Here is a 19,583-nt window from a genome sequence, read left to right as displayed (position 1 = left end):
GTCCCAACCAAGCTCAAGTCTGTTGATCTTTTGGGCCCATCTGTTTATCCAGGCTTTAGCCGGGTGTCTTGGTGATGGCAGGGAAGGATCTCAGTGTGACACGGCCGTACTGCAGTGTGATGTACCGCGGCACCGTTGGGACTCGGGCACAACTGCTGCAGCAAAAACAAAGCAACCCCGCTAACCGGCTCCTCGGTGTAGCTTCTTCAGCCGTGTGTGGGCATGGGCCGGACTGGCCTGCACGGCCAGGAAGTGCTAATCCCACCGGCTGTCCCAGCACATTGGCTACCCGAGAACTTCTGGGGCTGTGCTCCAAAATGAGCTGCGTCCGTACATGGGCTACATGCAGAGTCAAGCCCAAAGGCAGGGTGCTGGGAAATAAAGGATCTGTGGGTCGACTGTCATAGAATCATAGAAGATTAGGTTTGGAAGGGACCTCAGGAGGTCAGCTAGTCCAACCCCCTGCTCAAAGCAGGACCAACCCCAACTAAATCATCCCAGCCAGGGCTTTGTCAAGCCGGGCCTTAAATACCTCTACAGATGGAGATTCCACCACCTCCCTAGGGAACCCATTCCAGTGTTTCACCACCCTCCTAGTGAAAACGTTTTTCCTAACATCCAACCTAGACCTCCCCCACTGCAACTTGAGACCGTTGCTCCTTGTTCTGTCATCTGCCACCACTGAGAACAGCTGAGCTCCATCCTCTTTGGAACCCCCTTCAAGTAGTTGAAGGCTGCTATCAAATCCCCCCCCATTCTTCTCTTCCGCAGACCAAATAAACCCAGTTCCCTCAGCCTCTCTTCATAAGTCATGTGCTCCAGTCCCCTGATCATGTTCGTTGCCGTCTGCTGGACTCTCTCCAATTTGTACCTCCCAGGCTGGAGACAAACCTGCTGTCTGTTCAGTGTGTTGGTGGGCATCCTTCTGGTAATTAACAGTAATAGGATGTGTCCACCGCATATGAGGAAATCACCCGCAGCATTACAATTATGGCAAACAGAATCCTAATCAAGGCATTTCACGTGGAGGAGCCATCTCAGCATGAGCTGAGAGTGATACAGGATTTTATACTGGTTTCAGAGGAACAGCCGTGTTAGTCTGTATTCGCAAAAAGAAAAGGAGTACTTGTGGCACCTTAGAGACTAACCAATTTATTTGAGCATGAGCTTTCGTGAGCTACAGCTCACTTCATCAGATGTAGCTCACGAAAGCTCATGCTCAAATAAATTGGTTAGTCTCTAAGGTGCCACAAGTACTCCTTTTCTTTTTGAGGATTTTATACTGTGCTTCCATGTAAGCCAAGGCAGCTGTGAACAAACAAATAGATTTCAGGATGGAGTTCTGCACCACAGCTGAGCTGTGGAATTCAAAGGGCCTCATTCTTATCTGCCTTTTAGCTTGGCCTGTCCAATGTGGGTGTTTAATGCTACCACTGGTGTGAGCGGAGAACTCGGATCCGGTAGCGCTTTACATCCAATTGGTCATCTGGGCAAACTTCATCAGTGATGATTTTACGTTTTCTTCCACATCATTGATAAAGATGTTAAATAGCATAGGGCCAAAAGACTCTTCCCTCCGGGACCACACAGGAAGCAGACCTGCTTGATGGCAAGTCCCCTATCAGTTAGTCAGTTTTGAATGCATTTAATGTGTGCCATATTAATTTAATATTCTAGATTTTTAAATCAGTGTTGTGCAGTACCACATTAAACACCTTACAGACGTCTCAGTATATTATATCAATTCAACACTGTTACCTCTATCAACCAACCTTGTAATCTCATTAAAAAAAGATAAAGTTATTTTGACTGGCTCTATTTTTCATAAACCCATGTTGATTTGCAGTAATTACATTACCTCCTTTAGTTCTTTATTAATCAAGTCCCATATCAGCTGCTCCATTATCTTGCCTGGGAGCGATGTCAGGCTGACTAAAAACTGGCACAATATTAGCTTTCTTCCAGTCTTCTGGAACTTCCCCAGGGCTCCAAGACTTACTGAAAAATCAACATTGATAGTCCAGTGAGCTCCCCAGCCAGCTCTTTAAAAATTCTTGGATTCAAGTTATCTGGAACCACTGATTTAAAAATGTCTAACTTTAGTAGCTACTGTTTAACCACCTCCAGAAATACTAGTGAAATAGAAAGAGTTGTTACCAATCACCATATGATGAGATTGCATTATGTGTTTTTTCCCCCAGATAGAAAACAAATATTTATTGAACCCTTTTGCCTTATCTGTATTATTATTGATAATCCTATCATTTCCATCTAGTAGTGGACCAGTACCATGGTCAGCATTTTTTTTGTTCCTAATATATTTTAAATACTCCTTTTTTTTGTCCTTAACTCCGCTGTCCAGAAATTTCTCCTTGTGTCATTTTGCTTTCCTTATCAACTTCCTACAATTCCTAGCTTCTGATTTATATAAATTACTATCAACTTTCCCTGTCTTCTATTTGTTATACATTATATATATAAATTTATTTTTTTTTACAGCTGCCTTCACTTCTCCTCTAAACCAGGTTGGTTTTTTAACCAGCACAGATTTCTTCTTCAGTTATGAGATTGTGGTGTTTTTGGCATCTAGGGAGGTGTTCTTAAATAATTCCCAGTTATCATTCACATTTTTTCTGATTAAAGTCTTCCTCCCAACTGATTTGGCTCAATTATTTTCAGTTTTAGAAAACTGGCCCTAATAAAGCACCAAGTATACATATTACTGGTCTGGACTTTATTCCGCTTGCACATTATAAAAGTTATACCTTATACCTAAGCTAGCATTAACTTTTAGTTCTGAGATCAGTGCCTCTTTATCTGTTAGGATAAGGTCTAATATAGAATTCCTCCATGTTGACTGCAACACTTTTTGAGTTAGGAAATTATCACCTATATGTGTAGAAATTGCAAGGATATTTTAGTACTGGCAACATGAGACCTACAACATCTGGTGCTCAGACTGAAGTCCCCCTTGATCATGCAGGCTTTATTCCCTGTGCATTATAGACTGCTGCATAAGGAGTCTATCATCATGTTCACTAGTGTAGCACAAACCAGTACCCCATCTTGTGCTTTAGCTGATCGGACATTGATCCATAAGCATTCAAGCACTTGTTACCTTGCCATATTCATCACTATTAATCACATATGCACCATCATCGCTGACTCTTGGGAATCCCAAAATCACAGAGAGACTTTGCATCTGAGCATATCCTCTCCCCTTTGTCACTAATTATCTCATCGACCCTGTTTAGCAAAATCTTGCTTCCTAATTTGCCATCAAGAAGCTTTGCTGGCTCAGGTGTGTTCACAAGATGTGTAATCACTTAAGCAGAGCGTATGCTGTGTTCTTTCAATAGGAAATAGATTGTGTTAGAAAGTCGGAAGGGACAGCGGGGGAGAGGGGCCCTGGGTCCAGCTATTTCTTTGTGACTTTTCTCTTTGAACGTAAGACTCCAGATAGCAGTGCCTTCTTACACGGGCGCCGAGTTTCCAAGTGCTCGATCCCCACCTTTGCCCCAGGCCCCAACCCCGCTCCACCCCTTCCCCCAAGGCCCTGCCTCTTCCCACCCCCGCTTCACCCCCACCCCGCCTCTTCCTGCCCAGTTCTGCCCCCTTCTCTGAGCCCATGCTACATCCCTACTCCTCCCCGCTCCCTCCCAGCCTGCTGCACGCTGCGACACAGCTGACTGTGGCGGGTGGGAGGCACGGGGAGGGAGAGGGAGGCACTGATTGGCGGGGGCCAGCAGCAGGCAGGAGGCGCTGGGGGGAGGGGGAGGTGCTGATGGGCTCATTTTTCCCCCATGGGTGCTCCAGCCCCAGAGCACCCACGGAGTCGGTGCCTATGTCTTCTTAATGGAAGCTGTTTGATATTCATAAGAAATATCAGCACTTTACTAGTTCCCAGCACATCATTCTAGCAGAAACTGCCAGTTATTCTTGGATTGCAGAGTCATGGATCCACAGGCTCTGTGCTATGCTTCTACTATGAAAGAGTCTGTGGGAGGCACCCCTTCGGTGGGCCAAGAGTAGGGGCCCAGGCAGAGACCGATGCATCCTGGAGGTGAATGCCTGACTGCGAAGATGGCGTTGCCAGGAGAGCTTTGGCTTCGTTGACCACGGGATGCTGTTCCAGGAAGAAGGACTGCTAAGCACGGATGGGGTCCACCTATCGAGGAAGGGAAAGAGTATATTTGGCTACACACTGGCTAACCTCGTGAGGAGGGCTTTAAACTAGGTTCGAAGGGGGCAGGTGACCAAAGCCCACAGGTAAGTCAAGAACATGGAGACCTGGGGAAAGGGTCAGAATTTGTGGGGAGCCTGGGCTGTTATAGCAGGGAAAAAAGAGAGACAAGACAGAACTGGGGGAGGGGAATCAAATCAGGATCTCAGATGTCTGTATACTAATGTGAGAAGTATGGGGAATAAGCAGGAAGAACTCAAAATGCTAGTAAATAAACACAACTATGACATAGTTGGCATCACAGAGACCTGGTGGGATAATATGAATGACTGGAATATTGGTATAGAAGGGTACAGCTTGTTCAGGAAGGACAGGCAGGGGGGAAAGGGAGCAGATGTTGCCTTATATATTAAAATGCATACACTTGGACTGAGGTTGAGATAGAAATAGGAGACAGACTTGTTGAAAGTCTCTGGGTAAGGATAAAAGGGGTAAAAACCAAGGGTGATGTCATGGTCGGGGTCTACTACAGGCCACCTAACCAGGAAGAAGAGGTGGATGAGGCTTCCTTTAAGCAACTAACAAAATCATCCAAAGCCCAGGACTTGGCGGTGATGGGGGACTTTAGCTACCCAGACATCTGCTGGGAAAATAACCCAGCAGGGCACAGATTATCCAACAAGTTCTTGGAACGTACTGGAGACAATTTTTTATTTCAGAAGGTGCAGAAAGCTACCAGGGGAGAGGCTGTTCTAGATTTGATTTTGACAAATAGGGAGGAACTGGGTGAGAATTTGAAAGTGGAAGGCAGCTTGGGTGAAAGTGATCATGAAATGGTCGAGTTCATGATTCTAAGGAATGGTAGGAGGGAGAACAGCACAATAAAGACAATGGATTTCAAGAAGACAGACTTCAGCAAACTCAGGGAGTTGGTAGGTAAGATCCCACGGGAAGCAAGTCTAAGGGGAAGAACAATAGAAGACAGCTGGCAGTTTTTCAAAGAGACATTATTAAGGGCACAAGAGCAAACTATCCCACTACGTAGAAAAGACAGGAAGTCTGGCAAGAGACCAGGCTGGCTTACCCAGGAAATCTTCAATGATCTAAAAATCAAAAAAGAGTCCTACAAAAAGTGGAAACTAGGTCAAATTACAAAAGATGAATATAAACAACTAACACAAGCATGTAGGGACAAAATTAGAAAGGCCAAGGCACAAAACAAGATCAAACTAGCTAAAGACATAAAGGGTAACAAGAAAACATTCTACAACTACATTAGAAGCAAGAGGAAGACCCAGGACAGGGTAGGCCCGTTACTCAATGAGGGGGAAAAAACAATAACAGAAAATGTGGAAATGGCAGAGGTGCTTAATGACTTCTTTGTTTCAGTTTTCAGCAAGAAGTTTGGTGGTGTTTGGGCATCTAACATAGTGAATGCCAGTGAAAATGAGGTAGGATCAAAGGCTAAAATAGGAAAAGAACAAATTAAAAATCACTTAGACTAGCTAGATGTCTTCAAATCACCAGGGCCTGATGAAATGCATTCTGGAATACTCAAGGAGCTGACTAAGGATATATCTGAGCCATTAGCGATTATCTTTGAAAAGTCATGGAAGACGAGAGAGATTCCAGAAGACTGGAAAAGGGCAAATATAGTGCCCATCTATAAAAAGGGAAATAAGGACAACCCAGGGAATTACAGACCAGTCAGCTTAACTTCTTCCGTTGGAAAGACTAGATGACCTCTCGAGGTCCCTTCCAGGCCTATGATTCTATGACTCTACGCAGCTGTTACGAGAGAACTGGACTCGACATAACCACAGCCATTTTGTGTACTCAGCCACCATTAATTGGAAGTGAAAACACCATGTAGTCAGGAATAATTTGGCCTTTACCTAAGCAGGCAAATAGCTGCATAGCTGCAGTGTCGCTAATACGGACAGATAAAGTGACAGATTCATGAGAATGGGAGGAAGTGTAGATAATGTAAATGGGAAGTGTAGATTTGAGAGTCTGACTCTGTGTTTCTTGCTGGGAGTTGCTTTGCTGATAAGTGGAAATAGGAGTTATTTTGCTGATGCTAGGAAAATTGTTAGCCCTGTAGGGGTTATTATGAGATATGTGCTTTGTTTTGAGCAACCCAACTAATCTCTTTCTGGAAAGCGTAATTTGGAGAAATTTTTCAATGACCTAGGAGACAAACATCCAGTTCTCCAGTGGCTAGGAAGAAGGCTGATCACCAGAAACCTGCTTCTGACCACTCAACACCATCTCTGACTTTGGGTAACTCTATCTGGGGTGCTCTAAACAATTATTAATTAAAAACAAGGATTTTTTGGGTGAAAGCACTCTTGTGTGTACCAATCATTCATCAGATGGAGGAGCTGTGTTCCCACTGATTTATATCCTGAAACTGCCTTAAAAAAAAGACTAGTTACCATAGTTTCACGTTAAGAAAACCCCAGGTAACACAGCCTCAAAGCCTCTGAGACTGAGCCTCTGTTGCCAGCACTCCTATTTCACACCATGAGCTCTGTTGAGAGACCTTTCCCCTCTGCAGGGGTCAATGCACCTCAGCAAATACTTTCAGTGACACTAGGCAGCCTTTTAAAACAGAGTATGGTTTGTTAGTCAACTGGAATGCAGCATCAGGAAGTTGTTAGGTTAGCACAGAGAAGCAAAGGTGAAGACAGCTCACACAGGCCAAGCCCAGGATCTCGTGAGCCACGCTGCTGTAGGAACCATCCTGGTTTCCTTTCTCTGCCTCTTTGTCTTAGTTCCAGGTGGGCCTGCAGCTCTCCCTGCTCTGCACCCTGTTCTTCTTATGGCCTCCTGTCACCTCCTCCTCTTGTCTTCCTCCTGACTTCACGTGCGCTCCACGCAGCCAAGCTGGGAGCCTTCCATTGATTGGTGTCAACTTGGGGTGTCCTTTGTCTCTATAAGGTCTTCCATTGACCTGGGTTGGTCCCTGCCAGTCCTAAATGACCCATTCCTGTCACCCCAGACTGTTATGTGACAAGACACCTCATGTCTCCTGCTCTTTACTCAGCACATAGTAATACTAGGCACAGAGGGAAACTGAAGCACTTATTGGAATAAAGAACTATCACCCAAACTCCCACATTCATCACATGGGGCAGACATTAAGAAGAGGATCACTATTTTGCCCCCCTTCACTCTGATCTCATTTTGGACAAATTGTACCTTGAAATCCACAACTCACAGACTGCTTGCACATGATACGTCTCCCAACATAAATGGTAGCAATGGTGGGGTGGAAGTGCTGATGTAGACTGGCCCTGGGTCAGAGCAGAAGGATGTTGAAAGTTTGGAAAGGTTGCCAAGAACAGCCACTAAAATGATCTGAGGACTTGGAAAATACCCTATACTTAGAGATCTGAAGAGCTCAAAGGGGTCACTTGATCCATGTACAGGCACCTTCATGGGGAGAAAACGCCAGTTATTACCAGGCTCTTGAATCTATTGGAGAAAAACAGAACAAGAACCAACGGCTGGAAGCTGAAGCCAGACATATTTAAATTTGAAATAAGGTATGATTAAGTCCAGGCAGATATTATGGTTGTGTGCAAAGTTCCTATCAGATTATAAATAATCCACTTGTATGCAAAAGTTGCATGGTGCTTGGCATTGCAAATTTTGTGCCCCTTATATCCTGTGTGCTTGTCTCTAGACAAGGGGTCTGTTATCCCCTTTGTGTGTTCATGGAGCAGCCGTTGGCACAAAACTCCTAAGAATGCGAATACCTCGGGGAGGACAGATCCCATGCTTGGCAGGGCCTGGTTTTTGACAGTTTTTTCTGGGGTAGTTTCCTGCTTTTTTACCTAAGCTGAAGATGACCCCAAACTCACCAGCAGTACAGAGGCTGCCATTGACAAGACTGCTAAAAATAGGAAGAAAGCAACTAATGCGTGAGACGTGAAATACAGCCGAAATGCCACATTCCTGTTGTGCCAGGGGGTGGGCTGCAGGTGTTCCTTGGGGCACTGTGCAGGGAGGCATTGTCAGGGGGCCAGAGATCCACTGGTTCAAAACCCCACTAAGAAGGTGATGCAGGGAGTCCTGGAACACGTTACCTAGGGAGGTTGTGGAACCTATGGCACTGGAGGGTCTTTAAGAACAGGTTGGACAAATGGCTGTCAGGGATGGTCTAGCTAATATTCAGTCCTGCCATGAGTGCAGGGGACTGGACTAGATGGCCTCTCAAGGTCCCTTCCAGTGCTATGGAGGAGGGCAGATTATCCCACATCTGTCTGCTGCAGAGTTTTTGCATCTTCATTCGAAGCAGCTGGTGCTGAGACAGGGCACTGGGCCAGGTGGATTGTCGGGCTGAGCGATTCCTACGCTCCACCACTCCTCTGACTGTGACACCTTTGTTCAGACACTGACACAGGTCGTCCCACTGACCTGAAGACAGAACGGAACCATCCATCAGGCCTTGTCTGCCCTGGGATATTAGCCACCTTGTGCAGACACAATTTACACAAGGGCAGAGCAATCTCCACCTGGAGACACTGCACTGGTGTAAACTGTCTGTACACTAGGCCTTTGCACCATTGGCTAAAATCTCAGTGTAAACGTGGCCTTGACCTCTCTTAGGGCCTGATCCAAGAGCAGCTGAAGATATCCGTGATATCAATGGGAGCTGGATTCGGCCCCTCACCATTTAAAAGCCGCTTTGCGCCGTCCCGCTTTTTAATCTAATCTCTATATTTATAAGATGCCAGCCACCATCCTCCCGTTCCTTCCGAGCCAGTGCTGTGTGTCTGCTATATACGCAGCGAGCTTGCTTTCCAAACCCATCAATAATAAGCTATTTAAACGGTGCTGTGTTTGGGGTAATAGCATTAGAGAGTCTGGAGGGGAATTAGAAAAACAACACCCGGCTTTATTAAGAAGCTTAATTCAATTACACTGGCAGGAGAGTTTAAGCTTAGTTCTTTGATCTCCACCCCCACCGCTCTCCCCGTAGGATACAGGGTGACAACAACGAAACAGGCGAGAGAAGCCGCTTGAGCAGAGAAATCTCTCTGGGAATATTTCCAAAGTGGCTGGACGCTGTGCACCTGTGGCCAGGCCAAGACACGCTTCCTGAATGATGTACAGGGCGAGGGCTGATACAAGTCTGAGTAACTTCTGGGGAACAGGATCTGCCGTTGGGGGAGGCATCCGTCAAGCTATATGGTCAGCAGCACCCCGGCTCTTGCATTCCACTCTGAAGTGCAGGCAAGCAGGCAGGTACGGGAGCAAGTTATGTATCATCTTTCCAGCACTGTGGGAGGTCAGCATATAATTCAAGAGTAGTAGGTAACACAGTGCCCTCGATTGCATTTTCTATGCATCCTCATAGCAAAAGCGGAGTAAGCCCAACAGGGCCGTCCCTAAAGGGGACAAAGGGTTACATGTCGGGACAGTCCAGATTTCATCAAAGTGCGGGGCCCAGGGCAATCACCCGGTTTTGCCCTTCCCAAGGGACAGCTCGGAAGCCCAATAACACTTCCTCTAGCTCAGGAAATGGACAGCAGGCTGGCCAGCTTTTCAGTGCTTTGCCTCACTGGTTTGAATCCAGGCCAGGTCCATCAGGGTCATGCACTTGCTAGCTAGAAAGAACGAAGGATGCATGGGGAAGGCTGTACGGGTACGGGCAGGGGCCCACCGCGTAGCCAAGAGCCCTGAGCGTTAATGCGTGTAGGTTTCCCCTTTGCTGGTGGAAAGGCTGCGGCCGATACGCTACTGGAAAGGGGTATTTTTATACCTAGTACGCCTCTTGTTTTGAAGCTAACGTCTCCTCCCGTGGCACGGCCCAGAGATACTGTCACACTGCGGCCGATGTCTGTAAGTGAGATCTTGTTAACATGGGAGGGCTGAAGAGGGCAGCCCCGCCAAGGAGCCAGCTCTCAGGGAGACTCAGACGATGAAGTACCCTCTTCATCAGCCCTCACCTTGCGAGGAATGGGCTGAGCTGCTTTCGGAGGACAAGCGGGGCTGTGTGGAGGGCAGCTGGGCTGGGCCAGGTCCCCTGCTGGTGACGGAGTAGGTGAGCGACACTCCATGGAAAACAAGGGAGATGCACCAGTTCACACCAGCTGCTGTATTTCTCTCCTCCAGTTGCATTAAGGGTGTATGCATGAAAACAGGATTGACTCCTCTGACCTGCTGGGCAGGCTCTTCTCCCGCACCCATCACCGCGGCGTTTGATCACCTGTCCTATCCATCCGCTCACTTTGCTGCTCCGATCTGCATCCCACCTCTCCGCTCTCTCACCCCTTGTAACCTGCTCACCCCACGCGCTGACTTCACCCCCCACCTCTTCTCCACTCCTCACATCCCCGCCCCATCCCGCTGACTTCCCATCCCAACGCCACAGGGGTCACCCAGGCCTCAGCCCGCATCCCTGACCTCAGAGTTACCCCTCTGTTCATGCGTCCCACCTCACACCCGGTGTCCAGCTCCCAACGGCTTTGCTGCCTCAGCCTCCCGACGGTACCACTAAGGGCAGGTCTACACGCAATAACAAACCCCCAGCAGCGAGTCTCAGAGTCTGGGTCAACTGACTCAGGCCCATGCTATGGGGTTAAACAGAGCAGTGTATGGATTTGGGCTTGGGCTGGAGCTGGGAAGGGTCTCCAAGCCCGGGATCCAGCCTGAACCCAAATGTCTACATGGATATTTTTAGCCCGAGTCAGCTGACCTGGGCTCTGAGACTTGCTGCTGAGGATCTTTTATTGCAGTGTAGACATACCGCGAGTCCCTGAGTTACTGGAAACCTCGCCCGAAAACTTTTCTCTCTTCCTTAATTCACAACTTGATCCCCCCTGTAGAGCATGTTGTGACCCTGTGCACAAGGGAGGTTACTGCATTGTGTCACTGGGCCAGAGCCTGACCCTAGGGACACTGGAGTAGACCCAGAACGGCTCCGTTAATATCAAGGGAGGCAGTCTAATCTCATGGGTAAGGCACTGGACTGGGATCCAGGAGACCTGGGTGCTCTTCATTGACCTGTTTGTGACCTTGGGTTCTTTAGTTCCCCTCTCGCTGCCTGTTTCCTCTTTCCTCCTTTGTCTTGTCCATTTAGATGAGTGGTTCTCGGCCTGCAGTCCACAGGCCACTTGCGGCCCAATCAGCACACCGCTGCAACCATGTGCCATCCTCGGCAGTACATATATTGTGTGGCTGCAGCCCAGATCACACAAATAGAGCTGCACATGCGGCCCACAATGGTCAATAGGTTGAGGGCCACTGATTTAGATTGTCAGGGCTTTGGGCCAGGGACTGTCTCAGGCTGTGTCAACACTGGAAAGGATTTGCCAGTATAAATACACCAGTCTAGCTCAACCAGCAAACCCTCCTAATGGAGACGTTGCTTGTACCAGTTCCCCAAAGGTAATAAGCTCGACTGGCAAAAGGACTTTTTAGCTGGGATAACCATGTCCTCACACCCCTCACTGACATCACTATGCCAGCAAAGCTTTTAAGTGTAGACCAGGCCTCTTGCTATCTGTCTGTACAGCACCTAACGCAACAGGCCCCCGATTTCAGCCGTGGCCTCGCAGGCCTCTACATGAGACTCTAACACAAATGCAAATAGCAATAAAGTCACGTTTTTCTGGATTTACACTGCTGTGTAGCTGGTACCAGGATCGGATCCTTTATTTCCTTAAAGCCTCCATCTCGTGTGGCATATCCCACATCTCGTGATGCATCAACCCACGATTTACTCCGTGCTGGCTGGTTATGGAGCTTCTGCCCAAAGCGCTATCTGTGGGGAGGAATATGTGGCAGGTGTCAGTGGGTTTCTCTGAGTAACACACAGGGCAGAAGGGCGGGGGGGGGGGGCATTTGGGCCTAGAAGGGGGCCACATTTTCTACAATACATCAGCTCATCTTTTAAAAAAACCCTCCCCTCCTGTGTGTTAGGCAGAACTGCAGAGGAGGACTTATGGGAGCGAACTGGCGTTGCAATAAACCAAGCTTTGGTTTGCAAGCAAACAAGCAGCAAAGAACAAAGAAGAAACACAGAGTATACGCCTTGCAGCCCGGGGACAGCCAGCCCCATGCTAAGGCTTGGATCCTTTAAGAACGGTCATGCTGGGACTTGTAGTTCCTCCCAGGGCTGTGGCGAACCCTGCTGACCAGAGGAGGTGCTGTTTGAGCATGGGAGGGCTGAAGGAACTGTATCCAGACCCCAAGAGGGGGACCGTCTTTGAAACCTCCAGGTGTGCCTGAGTTCATCTGAGGGGGAAACTGAGGCTGGAGTGTTGCCATACTGAGAGGTGGAGATTGTGCTGGACCAGCACCTGCAACAGCATCCAGCATGAGGCTTCTAATCTTTTGAGGGCAGGGACTCTGGGTTGGTACAGCGCCCAGTACAATGCAACCCCAGTCGTGACTGGGTGGTCTCCAAGCGCTAGTGTGGTCTAAATAATATTTCCACCGAATCACCGGAATGATAATAAACAACAGCTCGTATGTAGCACTTTTCAACCCTCTTCTATTCCTGTTCTCTTCTGCGTAGGTTCTTATCCCTCTCATCACTGTGGGATCTGAGTCGTGTCCCTGAGTAGCTGGACATGAAAGGGGAGGTATTTAGTAAATGGACATTCTTTAGATCACAGTGGAAAAATTGCAAGGGGTCTGGATAAAGAAGAAAACAAAATAACGGCAGCCATTAGCTGTGAAGGGCAAAGGCTGCACGTGTTCAGGCAGCAGCTGGGTACGTCAGCAGAAGGAGCCGTGTAAAATCTTAGAAGCGCCTGAAGTGCGTTTTCAACCCACAAAAAGAGTCCCCAATGAAAGGTGCTTTTTCACCGCTCTGGAGTGACAACAGCCCCTTGTATTGCCAGACTGCACCAAGTGGCCAGCTCAGGTGCTCCTCAAATCTTAAAAGATTGACTAATTTGGGATAAGTTACTCCTAGGGACAAAAGCAGCAGGAGATCAAAGGAGAACACACAGAGGACCCACACAAAGTCTACCAGGAGCAATAGATACGCACAAATCTAGTGGAAAAGCTCCCATCCAAATGCAGAGAATAAATGCAGCAGACACAGGGATAATTCACCAAGAGGCACAAAGTCCAAGGAAAAATACACCAAAATGTTGCAAAAATCAAACTGAATATATGGCAAGCCACTGCTGAATGGAGAAACGCGCCCACTGAAGGCGTTAATAGCAGACCGGTACAATGCTTTTAATGTCACGACTGTCACAGGGGAGCAGGACCAGCTCTTCTGGGTCAGAGCAAGTGGGCCCAACTGAGCCAATGAAAGGGCGGGGTGCCCCGGGGGCTACAAAGGCCTCTCAAAGGGCAGGAAGAGGAGGCCGTGCAGGGGAGAGGAACCGCAGAGTCATGGAGCTCACTCTGGTGAGGAGTCCCGGAACGAAGGGCCAGGGGCTCAGAGATGCAGCTCTGGGGCCGGCATTCAGGAAGGGGAACAGAGCTGGCTGCATGAGAACTGGCTGTGAGAAGGGACCTGGCTGGCACAGGATTACTGGAGACCCCTGGCAGGGGAGGCCAGGAAATCCTAGGACAAAGAGTGAGCTGAGGAACTGGTTTTGTCTCTTTATGTGCTTATATTTGGACAAATAACCTACTTAAAGGCGACTAGGCATGGCAGTGAGCTTGTCGAGCTGGGGAGAACATAAGAGCTGCCATATTGGGTCAGACCAACGGTCCATCTAGCCCAGTATCCTGTCTTCCGACAGTGGCCAGTGCCAGGTGCCCCAGAGGGAATGAACAGAACACTGCAATTTTGGAGAGACTCACCCCTGTCTTCTCCTCCTGGCTTCTTGCAAAGAGAGGTTTAGGGTCACTCTGAGCATGGGCTTACATCCCTGACCACCTAGGTGATAGCCATTGACAGACCTATCCTCCAGGAACTTATCCACTTCTCTTTTTAACCCAGGTATACTTTTGGTCATCACAACATCCCAAGGCAATGAGTTCCACAGGTTAATTGGGTGTTGTGTGAAAAAAATACCTCCTCTTATTTGTATTAAACCTGCTGCCTCTTAATTTTGTCCTAGTTTTTGGAGGATAGGAAAGGGTAAATAACACTTCTCTATTCACGTTTTCTACACCGTTCATGATTCTATCAGATCCCCCCCATTCATCATTTTTTTTTCTAAGCTGAATAACTCTAATCTTTTTAGACTCTCCTCATCTGGAAGCCGCTCCATATCCTCGATCATCTTTGCTGCCCTTCTCTGAACCTTTTCTGGTTTCATTATACCCTTTTGGAGATGGGCAACCAGAACTGGACACAGTAATCAAGGTGTGGGTGCAGTCAGGATTTATATAGTGGCACTGTGATATTTTTCTGTCTTATTTTCTATCCCTTTCCTAATGGTTCCTAACATTCTGTTCGCTTTTTTGCCTGCTGCTGAATAATTGAATGGATGTTTGCAGAGAACTATCCACGGTGACGCCAAGATCGCTTTCGTGAATGGTGACAGCTCACTGAGCCCCCGGCACTGCATTCATGTCTTTGAGATTGTTTTCTCCAATCTGCATTTCTTTGCATTTATCACTGCTGAGAAGCCCTGCCACATCACAGGCAGGGAGAATGCAGGCGCATTGATTGGCCCTGGTACAAGGGGAGAGCAAAGTGGCTCTTTGGTGCCCCGTAAAGAGGAAATGAAGTGTGACTCTCAGGGGATGTTCACACTGCAATTAAAAACCCACGGCTGGCCTGTGCCAGCTGACTTGTGCTGGCTCGGGCTAAGGGGCTGGTGAATTGCAGTGTAGGCATGCAAGCTCCGGCTGCAGCCCGAGCTCTGGCACCCTCCCACCTTGCGGGGTCCAGCCTGAGCCCAAACGTCTACCCCACAATATCACAGCCCTTTAGCTCGAGGCCCGCAAGCCCGAGTCAGCCGGCACGGGCCAGCCGCAGGTGTCCAATCGCAGTGTAGACGTCCCCTAAGAGCCACCATTGCGTCCCTAGGCTGCTCCTGGGACAGTGGTTTCCAATACAGCGTGGGTCAGGCGGATCGTGAGTCAGCGTGGGTCGGAAAGGGGAGGCCTAGAAAAGCATTTCTATGCTGGGCACTTATTTTTTGCCCAGCTAACATAAGTCTCTCTGAATGGTCCACAAAGACTGTGTGTTCGGCTGTCAGAAAGCACTCTTAGCTTGTGGGGAGGAGGGGCTCAGCTGCAGTAGCCAGGGGTGGGATCCAAACAGCTCCAAGAGCTCGGCCTGGCTGCAGAGGGGTCTTTCTAAAGCAGCTGTCACGGCAGCATCGAAGCACTGTGCAAGGAGTAGACTGCCCAGCCCTGCAGTGGGGGGTCCCCGTGCTCCAGGGCAAAGACCGGGGAGAAGCAGAATGCCTCCTGCACTCCCGCTGAGCATAGGGAGCGCAGCCATGGCTGGTTCTTCCATGGGCCGTGCGTGGGGGCAGGGCTCCTTGCTCCCTCTCCTCACACTCCGGTGGTGCAAAAGGGACTTAATGCTGCCCTAACTGGCCAGTTCTGGCCTGGGGCAATATCTGCCTGATCGAGAGCTGGCATAAGTGCTCCATACCATCCCTGCTCCTCCCCGCAGCACGCAGAGCTCTGCTGAAAATCTGGCCCCTAAGGGATAAAGTCAGCACCTTCCATCCCACCCTGCTTGCAGCTCCCATTGGCTTTAGCTGGAGTGGTGAGTTGTCAGCCGCTTCGCACACCAGGCCCCAGGCACCCAAACAAGCAGGCCTGCAAAACAAGCGGCAGCTTTTGAAACTTGTGAGCAAAGTGACTTGCCTGTGGCCGTGGCCGAGTCAGTGGCGGAGCTGGGATTAGAATTTGGACATTTCCAGCACCCAGCACCATACTCAGATCATTAGCCCTGCCTCTCGTCACAACAAGGGAGCAGCGGGCCAGCCAGAATGTCAGGGGCTGATTGCCAAGAGAAAGGGGGAAAACCAAACTCTGCTTTGATAGAGGTTTAATAAACCCTCCGGCAGGACTGGCGAGGAGCATCTGCCTGAGACATGTCGTAAATCTGGATTAAGGGATCTGACGCTGGTGAGTTTTGAAATCATAATAATGCAAAAGAAGTGACGACACAGTGGTGACATTTCATAACCCGATTCTGCAACGGACGCAGGAAGCAAACAGATTAATCTCCAGGGAACCAAAATATACAGGAGGCAGTGAGTGTGTGTGTGTGTCATGTTTATACAGCTTGATCCACGCTGCCCTGCTCCCCCCAGAACTGCAGAATAGCTGAGCGACCTGTTTGGGCTACATCAGTGACCTTCAACCCCCTTTGAGTGACAGATGCCAGACAAGCATCCAGTGGCAGATTTAGAGTTAGTGGGGCCTGTGCTCAGCTTCATGCTGGGGACCCCTCCTTGGGACCCAGCCAAGAAAAAGAGCAGTCTCTCTTATCTCCCCTCCGACCCTGGTTTTATTCTTTTTTCTTCATCCTCCTCCTGTAAGTAATAGGAAGTAAATGAAAGTAAAGTGAGGGACCTTGTTTGTTTTTGTAGTTGAACTCATTTTCCCACAGACCACTTGAAAAATCGCTGAGAGTCTCGGCGGGCCACTTAATGATCTCTCCAGTTATAGTTCGTATTGTTAGCTAACTATTGTAAAGTGCTTTGGATAAGAGCTTTATAAAACAAACGTAGAAAAGCATTGGGGGTGCGGGGTCTGGGAGGGAGTTAGGGTGTGGGAGCAGGCTGGGGGTTGGGGTGCAGGGTCTGCTCAGGAGCTGGGGTGCGGGAGGGGGCTCAGGGCTGGGACAGGGGGTTGGAATGTGGAGTGCTTACCTGGGACAGCTCCCGTTTGGTGCGAGGGGTGCAGGTGGGGATGTGGGAGGGGGTGCAGGAGTCAGGGAGGGCAGGGGGCTGGGAGGTGTGAGAGGGTTCAGGAGACAGGGCTGGAGGGGCAGGGTCTGGGAGGGAGTCGGGGTGCAGGGTCTGGCCAGGAGTCAGGATGCAGAAAGGGGTCAGGGTTGGGGCAGGAGGTTGGGGTGTCGAGCGCTTACCTGGGGCAGCTCCCATTTGGTGCGAGGGGTGCAGATGAGAATGTGGGGGGTTTGCAGGAGCTCCCGTTTGGTGCTCAGAGTGGAGGGGATGTGAGGGGTCCAGGAGTCAGGGAGGGCAGGGGGTTGGGGTCATAGGGGTGCTCCCAATCCCCTGCCCCACCCCAGACCCCTGCCCTGAGCAGCTCACAGCAGGGGGTGGGGTATGTGTGGGGGGAGTTAGGGGGCCCCGCCTTTGCTCTGTCCTGCCCCATTTTCACCCCCTTCCCCAAGGCCCCGCCCCCACCTCTTCTCCGTCTCCTCCCGCAAGTGCACTGCGGCCCCACTCCTCCCCCTCCCTCCTGGAGCAACCTGAGCACCGGTAAACAGCTGTTTGGTGGTGGGGGAAGCGCTGGGAGGGGCGGGAAGGCGACGCACCCAGGGAAGAGGCAGGGGCGGGGGGAGCTTGGCTGCCGGTGGGTGTGGGTGGAGCCTGCAGCAGGAGCCCCTGGAACCGGCCGAACCAAGCTTCTGCCCCCACAGCTGCCTGGCTCTGGGGCCCCCTCTCGTTGGGGGGCCCCCTGTAGCTGGCACCCTGTGTTTCACCGTAAGTCCGCCTCTGCAAGCATCTTACCAGCACCCTTCCATACCCACTGGCTGCGCACTTTGGTTGACTTGCCTTTGGGCCTGCTGGGGTGGGTGGGGTAACATGCTTAGTTCTTTCTCCTGGCAGAGCTGGCTTCTTCAACAACTGGGCAGTGAAAACAGCCCTCCTGCCTCCTATTTGGAATCGGGGGTTATCCCAGTGAAATATGGCACCTGGGAAAAACAGCGCCCCCTGTGGAGAGATGCAAACAATGAGAATCGTTGAGTCATTTCTGGTGATCACTAAAGCAAGGTGGTCATTTGATCTGATTTTTTCAGAGCTTCTGCGGAAAATCAAGCCAGGTTTTAATGCCCCAGAAGGAATTTGTTTCTCTGTTGGATGAATTCACAGCAATCACTGAAAAGAGAAATGCATCTTCCACATTTTCCTTTTATTCTCTTCCAATTTACCTCGCTCTAAAAGCAACAACAGCATCTAAATACGAGTGTCTACAGGCATGAATGGCCTCTTCTCCCTGCCACTTCCTCGAGCGCCTCTTTCATAAAGAGAAAACTCTAATTGCTTTATTACTACATTGGAGGAGGGAGGGGAAATAGATCCAAACTGTTTTAGTCTCCTGGATGAAAACATCTCGGGGAAGCTGTCATTTCTTTACACTCTGCCATATGGTTTCATTTTCTGGACATCTGTACAACAAAAAATCTAATCAGGAGAATTTTCAGATCCCTTCACGCATGGAGGCTCAGCGAAAAAGCTGTGAAGAATTACAACACGTCAGCCGCCTCTGAGATGGACAAAGCTCACTGTATCTTTCTCCCTCCATGCTCTGTACTGGACGGTAAGAGATAAAGAAAGGCAGGGGTTGTAAGAAAGGGCCATGCTAGCTGGCCAGCTCAACACTTCTGATCCATTCCAAGTTTCTTTTCCCATGAACTGCACCATCAGCAGAACTGGCAAGGGAGAAAGACAGTAACTAGCCCCTTCCCCACCTCCAAACTGGGCTTCTGCCACAGCTGATGAACCTCAGTTCCACCTGTCCCCCACGCCTTCCCGCATTGCACTCCTTAGGACCTTACCAGGGTAGCTTGCCCTTTAGCTGGGGAGCCTGGGGCCAAGCCAGTCCTGATTGCATGAGGAGCCCCACCTCAGGGGAATCAAGTGATCCCAGGCCAAGGGGAGGGAGAGTAACTGAGACTGCAGGAAGCAGGAGAAAGTGCTGCAAGGAGCGGGGGGATTGGGGACACCCTGCCCAAGAAGCAGGAGAGAGACTGACAGACAGACAGACCGACTCTCAGGGAGGAGGGGGCCATGCCCAGCTGAACCTGGAGTGAAGACTGTATACGTTTGTGTTGTGTGTTGAAAGGCTGCTGGGAACCAGAGACTGACCTAGGGCTGGGGCTTGGAGGGCCCCTGGCCCCCTGAGGACTGAATAAACGGGATCCCTTCTGGGGGCTGTTTGATTAACTTGGTGAACTGCGAGTCCTTAAAGAGCCCCCGAAGAGACGGGATGGCCAGAGGCAGGGTGCTGTAGAGCAACCTCCATCCACGAGGGGGCGCTTGAGAGGCAATAAGGAGACCACAGGAGACCACAGCTCCCCCAGCGCATCTGAGATGTTGACGCCTACACTGCAGGGGACACTTCTGCACTGGCCAGGCAGAGGGGCTGGATAACCCAACAGGGCTTTTCCTGTCGAGTAGCTCTGGCCTGAAACATTCCCTTTGGCCTGTCTAGGGCCTCTCTGGGCTCCAGGCTGTGAGCCCTATTCAATTTGGGGATGGCTCTGTGATGGGGTCCTTGGGGGATCCCTTTCATTTCAGCTTTGGTCTCAGGC

The 19,583-nt window shown here is 49.8% G+C and overlaps 1 long non-coding RNA gene across 1 annotated transcript in view; it reads left to right on the top strand.

Annotated features, from left to right (window-relative positions):
* Window positions 1-4,085: 4,085 nt before the first annotated feature.
* The window catches only part of LOC140908093 (uncharacterized), a 42,543-nt gene continuing 27,045 nt past the window's right edge, over window positions 4,086-19,583 (top strand). Inside the window, exon 1 of the long non-coding RNA XR_012157748.1 lies at window positions 4,086-4,269. This is a non-coding gene — a long non-coding RNA (uncharacterized LOC140908093). The remainder of the gene's footprint in view (window positions 4,270-19,583) is intronic.

Source organism: Lepidochelys kempii, chromosome 3 (assembly GCF_965140285.1).
Source record: "Lepidochelys kempii isolate rLepKem1 chromosome 3, rLepKem1.hap1, whole genome shotgun sequence".
Taxonomy (NCBI): Eukaryota; Metazoa; Chordata; order Testudines; family Cheloniidae; genus Lepidochelys; species Lepidochelys kempii.
The sequence above is the reverse complement of the archived record's forward strand: the minus strand, read 5'-3'. Positions and strand labels throughout refer to the sequence as shown.